The sequence below is a fragment of the Poecilia latipinna genome, unplaced genomic scaffold, assembly GCF_001443285.1.
Source record: "Poecilia latipinna isolate Pla-1442-1.1 unplaced genomic scaffold, P_latipinna-1.0 Scaffold633, whole genome shotgun sequence".
NCBI classification, from domain to species: Eukaryota; Metazoa; Chordata; class Actinopteri; order Cyprinodontiformes; family Poeciliidae; genus Poecilia; species Poecilia latipinna.
Genome location: NW_015113249.1, coordinates 179,323 through 187,417, shown reverse-complemented (window position 1 = coordinate 187,417; position 8,095 = coordinate 179,323). Strand labels below are relative to the sequence as shown.

The following is an 8,095-nucleotide window of genomic DNA, read 5'->3' as shown; positions in this document are numbered from 1 at the left end:
CCGGCCAGGGCCCCCCTTCCCAAAACTTCCCTGGGCTTTTTTTTTGGGGGGTTTTTAAAAAAAAAAAAAAAAAAAAAAAAAAAACCCTAATAAATACACTGAAGCTGTAAAGTAATGAATTGCAAAAAAATAAAAAATAAAAATTTAAACTTCAATAGATATTTATACTTTTGCAAATTGGGGTTTAGATTCATTGCTGCCGGATCAATGTGGAAACTTTCTGCCGTTTTATTTTAATTTTTTTTCTTATTCGACAACCTCGGTGCGGCATGGTAACTCCAGAAAGAACTTTGAATACAGTTACAAACAAATAACCAGTAATGATGGCTCAACTGAACGAGGCAGCCAATTAACTGTAATTAACGCAATCAAAGTGCTCACAGAAAATAACGGTAATGATGTGGGAGTTGAGCAGTTCTACGTCAAAGTCTCTGATTGTGCACATGAGATCACGCACAGCCATTTATTTCTGTGCCTGTGGGAGTGTGTATCTGGAAAGGGAAAGCACTTTTCGGGGGGTTCTCCGACAACTTTTTTAATAAATGCCTTTTGGAGAACAGATTAGCAAGTGTGTTTTTACCTCCTTCACCTGCATCCCTCTGCCAGGGTGGCTTGTTTACTTAAATTCAAACAATGGTGCAGTGAGCTTCTTTGTAACCGACTGGAGGTAATGGATAGTCGGAGTGATAGACTCTTATTAGCACGGCTTTTAAATAAACCTGTGAGTGCTGCACTCGACAAAAAGGATCCTTGTCAACAGAAAAAGCCGCCATTTAGCCAATTCGGCTTTATCACCTGCCATTTATGGAGAAACTCTGTGCATAGTTCTTCATAGGAACTCCCTGATGATAGTGGCCTATTTCTGGAGAATATTGTTTCCTGCCAAAAGTGAAAAAAAAAAAAAAAAGTTTTCAGAAACACAACAAAGTAGTGTTCTGTTCCTTAAACCTTTGTTTTTGTTTTAATATGCAGATTATTGAAGGAGTTTAAATGTTTAAAAGCTGGGTCTATCACACAAACCCAATATATTTAAAAATAACAGCAAGAGGACCAAATCAGCCAGAATTACAACTAATCCTTTATTATAGTTACAATTTTGATAGTTTTGACTTATGAATTTGAGTGCAGTTTAAAATTTTGACCATTTGTAAATGAGAGAAAATCCACAAAATCTTAAATTTGTTTACCTGGATTTTGTGTTTTGTAATATTTCTTCTGACAGCACAATACCTTTATTTATTCTTCCAACGACGTACCAAAACGCTCAATTTAAAGTCATCGCATGCTCCGTATATTTACATGGCTACTTGTAATGGGTTGTTTTCTATCACCACAAAAAAGATCAATATCACAGATATTCAGTTTTAGCTTAAGGTTTTTCCGCATCCATACATTTTAAAAGTAGATGAAGTTTTGCCAGAAATTAAAACCTTTACAGAGAGCTGTCTAACGCAGTCCAGGCCCGCCGTAGTTGAAACAGCGTCTCGTTCTCTCTGCAAAATAATTTTTCCTCATTTTTTTAGCTGCAGAATGCTTTCATCTGCCGAGCCCCACAGAACTTCGCTGATAACCCCATGCACGACTCATTAAGATTTCCTGAGAATAACAAACGCAGATAAGGCCATTTTCATTGGCGGATTATCTCAACGGTTTGTTCTCATGTGAAAGACGGCTCCCGTTGATTTCCTTTTTAAAAATCAAGAGGGTGAACAAGATAGCGGAAAGTGTCTGTCAGAAGAGAACAAAAAAAAAAAAAGCTTTCACTCACCAGATGATTCAGTTCTACTCGTGTCCTTGAATAAAAGTAAAAAATCATCTGGTTCTAAATATCTTCTTTAAAGTTCCTGAATTTCAAAGGGACATTGTCACTTTGGTGTCAAATAACTAGAGATAATGTGTCAAGCAAGGCCTGAAAGGGCTTTGGGTTTAAATGGTTACAAAATATGCATTTCATAGCTGTAGACCGTCATTGGTGAATAAATGACATGATGATGTTTAAAAAAAAAAAACATTTCTATATTTACCTTTATCCATTTTTTTTTGTTTTAATGTTGAAGGTTTTGTGTGGCTTTACACTTCAACTATTTTTCTGAAATCATCTGATGAGCCCATCTAGTAAATATCTTTTTTTTCCATTTATGTGAGTTTAATTGAGTTGTTTTCCTGTTCATGACATTATTAATGTTTTTATGGATAATAGTTCCACCAGAAAATAATAATCAACAATCAAACAATCATGTACTTTTTCCCCCCAAAAAAGTCAGACTGGTTTTGAGTAAAGTTGTAACATTCAAGTGCAAAGTGCTGTTCGCCTCTTAAGAAGCCTGCTTTTACTCAAATTTTAATAATAATAATAATAATAATAATAATAATAATAATAATAATAATGATAAAAGCAAAATAAATTACATTTTGGCATTAGAATCAGTTTTATACCTCTAGTTTTGAACCCTGAAGAATTTTAAGATCTAAAATTTCCTATTTGCAGTTTTACTCATTTTCTTTCGTGTCATAACACGAAATCAGGGAACTTGGGTATAGACAAATATTAAATATATTAAATATATTTCTGTAAAAATGTGCACTGCAGTATTTGATTATATTTTTAATAATCAGGAAATAAATCCAGCAACAACCTGACACAGCGCTTAAAAAACACTTTATCCTTTTCATCTACATATGGTACATTTGATCATTTGAAAATCTTCCTTAAAACACTATTTACTGTAGCTGAATTCTTACATGTGGGAGTTTTCATTGACTGAATTAAAATCTTGGGAAATTTGTGTTTTGGTGACTGGCTTCGTGTAATAAAGTGCCTGCAGATGCTTTTTACAAGCCAACAGACCATTGACAATGTTCTTATGCCAGATTAATTCATACATCAGTCATAAGAGACATAAACAAACAAAAAGATTCATCTTAAATTGACTTAAAAAGAGGCAAAAAAAAGAAAAGAAAAACATTTAAGCATATTAAGAAATCCATCATATTTATCAAAGACACTTAAATGACAATTTTAGATCCTGATAAAGATCAGATAACATAAAATATATTCACAATAAAACAAAATAATCTTAAAAAAAATCACTCTACTTGACTGACTAGAAGAATAGACAAGGATATTAAAGCAGCATCACCTAGGGGCCTCTGCCCCAGCACTTCCTGTTTAAACAGATGTATGACGTCACTGATTACATCACTGGGTCCTACCAAATGGATGGGGGTGTTTTCGTATTGCATTGTTTGTCTTCTTTAAAGTAACCTTTTGAGTTGCCCTGCATGAAATATTTTAACTATGTCAGATGGGTTTGTAAATTAGATTAATGATATTATTCCTACTTCTTTCTTCAGACTTTGTCGTTTGGTTTGACTTGTTCTCTCATGGTTGAAGTGCAGGCGCATTGCCAGTTTTGCATAAAATCAGTAAGATTTTGTCTACTTGAGATGGACGTCAGAAAAAAAAAAAAAAAAAAAAAAAACGATGTTAAACAATAAAATCCACCAGAAGAAATTGGAACCGGCTGCTGACGCTGCTTTCTTTACCCTCTGACGACACAAAATCTCAGTTTTACAAGCAAACTGCATGTTTGCTTGTAAAATTACTTTATTTTTAAAGATTTTAATAGAAACTTCTGATGTGCCACCTTTCAGCTTTAGCGCAGAGAAACGCTTTCTCTAGGTTTGCCAAACATAAATCGGAGCGTTTCTGTAAATCGACTGAAAGTTAAAAAATATTAGCGCTAATATTTCACCTGCTCATTTTTTCCACTCTTGCAGGGAACAGACTACTCAAGATAAACAATTTTTATTGATCACAACACCTCAGCATTCGGTAAAGTTCCAAAGGTGGGTGCATTTATTTAAAAGAAAAAAAAAAATCAGTCAGGATGGAGCATTTATTCACAAAGATGCCAATGACTGAAGACTTTTGCACAGCGCTGAGGCTGTTGACGTTTAAAGGACAAATTGTCTAAAGCCGAGAAGCACTTTCTCAAAGGCAGCAAACTCTTCCTGAACTAATTATCCTTCCTCTCCAGACCATGTCCTGGAACAAGAGCGAGCAAAGGAGAAGCGCCCAGGGACAGAGAGTCACCGCTGAGCAGGTGGGGAGCTGCACATGTACAGAGAGCGCTTTGTCAAAAACTAATTATCTCCTCAAATTAACTCAAAACTTTGAGGAGATCCTAAACTGAACATTTTAATATGGGGAACCCAAGATAGATATCAGGCTTTTATCTGTTATGAAAATCAGCCTAATAACACCGTCAGTTTGCGCTACGCCGACATGTCGCACTTAGGTCATGTGAAGCAATAAGAACTCGGACATAAAAGAATTTCACAGAAGGTCAAAGTGCAATTAAAATCAATTTACCTTGACAGGAAGCAATTTAGACATGTGGGTTGATAAATGAGTACTGACTGATTAGGGTAATTAACTCAATATGTTAATTTCCAGTTATCTTTCGGTAGGTTTAAGGAATCAGTGGCTCCCCTGAGCGCCGCTGTGGGCACCGGCTGCTCACCTCAGTGTCCAGAGACAGTTTATAAACCGCAGAGGTGCGCGCGCATTTCGCTAAAAATATACTCATTTAAATGACACATTCTTCAGCCCTCAGCAGCCTTTAGGAGTGACAGAGAGTTTCAACAAACTTAACAATCCTGCAGAGGAGGAAGGGTTATTCTCAGGTCCTCATGAAGCAGATTGTTAAGGTGCATTGGAAAGTGCCATACCTATATTTCTATCTTGCACAAAACATTTTAAAGTGCCAATCAAACACTGCTGGATAATGATCATCCCAGGCTGTCAGGGAATCACTTATTACTCTGTCTGTTCTGTCTGAGACCTTTTTTTTTAATTTTTTTTTTCTAATATGGTGCTTCAAGATGCCACCGTGAACAGCCATCACCACACATTAACAAACCGAATTGTTCTTGTTCTTCATTGCAGATGAGTTTAAAAGCCACACGCTGTATGGCGTTGATATTTCACTCGATAGTGTCTACCTTTTGCAAAGGTTTAACAAGCTAAAACAAGCTGGGAGAAGGACTAAAAAAAGCAAGACGACAGCCTGCAGGGCAGCTTCAGGAGCGATGGGAGTCCATTACAGCTTCTCCAACTCTCTAACAGGTAACACTGCCAGCCATATGTCAGGTGCTGGTGAATCCACATTTTTTGTCTGGATACCCTAATTATAAAATCTCTTCTGGCATGAGGGCCACATGCTATTGGCCATGTGTTGCTGTAGCTGCACGGATATATAGATGCACCATGACAAAGGAATGCTTAGCTGCCACAGAGGCTTGAAAAGCACAAGTCCTGGAGCTACAGCGGCTAGCTGACATTTCAGCATGATACACTTTGGCATATAGCAAACCTTCAGTGGTCAGTGGCCCAATAATGATACATACCTGCACACATAGCTGCTGGAAATCCTAAGCCTCAATTTATTGGATTTTTTTTATCTGCTCTGGATCAGGCTCAAACCCTTCATTTTGAAAGTCTATCCTTCCTGCCTGCTCCGAATGTGTGAGGGTTGTGATTGATCGATTTTGAAGGTGTGTGTGTGTGTGTGTGTGCGCGTGTGTGCTAAAAGCAGCCCTGTGTGAGCATAAACACTTCTAAGAGCAAATAGATACCAAGAAAATGTCACAATCCAAAAATAAAGAAACAGTGCTACGTTTTTTTTTTTATGTATGTATATATATATATACACCGCCATAGGTTTTGGTTGCTTAGATGCAATTGTATCTACGTTTATGTTTTATACATTACTTTTATTTTGTTTTGCTTCACTATGATGAATTGTCATTAAATTTGTATAAGTCTCTGTGGAGAAGATGCCAGTGATGCTACTAACCCCAGAACGCTTCACCTTCTGTCACCATCTGGCCCTAATAAATTACTTCTGTAAAACAAATAAATAAAAAATGTTTTTGTCGCTTAACATTGTGAAATTAACTCATTTGTTATAAATCACTGTGTTACTCTGAGGAACAATCTGTCATCAATGTGAAATTTGCTTTTACTGTGAAATACCTCCAGTAATAAAGACATCTTGATTTGCACTTGGTTTTGGTGCTGTTTAGAGGATACCTGTCAGTTTAGGCTAGCTAGCTTAAGCTAACCTGAATATTTACAACCCTCCTGTTGATACACTAACATTACTTACCTACTGTCTTTCCACCACTTTGAAAAGCTTTTCTTCATCCCTCCACCATCTTTATCCCTCCCCCCTCTTCCTTATTCTGTTTTGCGCCCCGGAGTTTTTTTTTCTGCCTGCCCTGATGTCGAGTGCACTACCATTCAAATTTAAAAGAAAAGAAAAAGGGCGCGGGCCCAAGCTACCTGTGTATGTATGTGTGGGGAGGTGCAGCACACAAGAGGGGTGGTGAAGGAGCAGGGGAGAGGGGGAGAAGTAGGGGGCGTCTAATCAGTGCCGTTCCTCTATTTACTGATCATTTCATGCTCAAACAGCTGTTAAATGCAGAAAATGACGACTAGAATAAAATTTCCCCACGTCGTTTTGGCGCCCCCTCTAGTGCAGCGCCCCTACGCGTCGCATACAGTGCATACCCACTTTTTTTGCGCCACTGCTAACACACACAATTGTGCTTCATTTGTCTCTGTTTATTTATTTATTTGCTTTTTTGTTTTTTTTTGTTTTTTTTTAGTTTTGCTGGAGAAAGTTGAGCGCATGCAGGCGAGGAAAAGTGAGGGATTTTATTCAAACGAGGCAATCAAGCAGAATTTCTGTCGGATCCTGATTTCGGTCGCAGTTGAACGGAGACGCACGAACACTTGCACAATGTGCTCAGGGCTAATAAACACGGCCTGCACAAACGTTCCAGCGGTCAGACTGGTGTGAATGACGTGTCTGAACACTCTGTCAGCCCGATTTAACAAATATTATTCCTGTAAAACCTTTTAGATTTATATGTTTATAACCGCTCTAACCAGCCCTTCGAGCACCGTCTGCGTTAAACAAACCCACAAGTAGTGAGGGCTTTACAAATCCCATGACAACTTGATACTTTCCTCAGCATAAATGCAATTAACCTTAGGCAGTGTTGAAGAAGTACTATCTGTGGAAAAAGACAGAGGATGAAAAACATTTAAACAATAACATAGTTCTAAAAATCCTTTATATTTTTTGTGTATCAACGTTGAAATTGTTATTCACAGATGTGAAAAATGTAATTCATGCAAAGATCAAGTATGTCTTCCATATGCTGCACAGTGAGCCAGTAAGACAAAATTTCTGCATAAAAAAAAAAATGTTTTGCTTTTTATTGGTCCTGTTAGGCTTTTCAAATAATCTCTGAGAAATTTAAACTAGATTTTTTTTCTTAGCAGTAAGCCATAATCATGAAACCTAAAACAATCCCCTGAAAAAGAAAATCCCACTTTTTGTTTTATAAATCTACATGACTTTCACTCTTTGAATTTAATCAAATAAATTTACATTTTGCTGACAGTCTAATTCATTTAGACGCGCCTGCGACGATTTGAGGCGCCGTTCGATTATTATTCACATCCAGTATTTTGAAATGAGCTGATCGATGCCGAGGCCTTCAACGGGAGCCGGCGTATCTCGGCTTATTCGAGAGCGTCCTTATCTCGCTCTGTCCCTCAGGCCTCAAAGCCCTCGGTTACAATCCGGGTTCAAATGTTAACATGTACGCCTACACGGGACTAAACCTTGTGCCTGCAAATCCTGAAAGGGGAGTGAAATTATCTCCTTGCCCAGGGTGCACAGACACCAGGCGCAGGGGCACAAATGCACCGTTTGCAGATAACGGAGGAGGCTAAAGGTATCTGCAGCACGCAGCGCTCCGATAAGATTTCACTGTGATTACGCCCTTATCGGTCTCTGATGATCAGCTGTTTGGGTGTCCGAGAGTCAAATCACATTCAACATTTTCTGAAACTCGCTGTCTTCCTCATGGCCATCTTAGACGTTAGGCAGAACAAGGTGCTTCTTTATGGGCAATGAAATTACTGCTGTTGCATTAACTATGTTGACTCGCATGGCTAGCAAAGACACATTCAGGTTCCTAATACAGCACTTACTTAGCTGAGTAGATTAATTTA

The 8,095-nt window shown here is 37.9% G+C and overlaps 1 long non-coding RNA gene across 2 annotated transcripts in view; it reads right to left on the bottom strand.

The window, feature by feature from the left end:
• LOC106954155 (uncharacterized) overlaps positions 1–6,229 on the bottom strand; it is an 11,531-nt gene extending 5,302 nt beyond the window's left edge. For both annotated transcript variants that reach the window (XR_001426315.1, XR_001426316.1), the window contains exon 1: positions 6,174–6,229. This is a non-coding gene — a long non-coding RNA (uncharacterized LOC106954155). The remainder of the gene's footprint in view (positions 1–6,173) is intronic.
• Between the last annotated feature and the right edge of the window lie 1,866 nt (positions 6,230–8,095).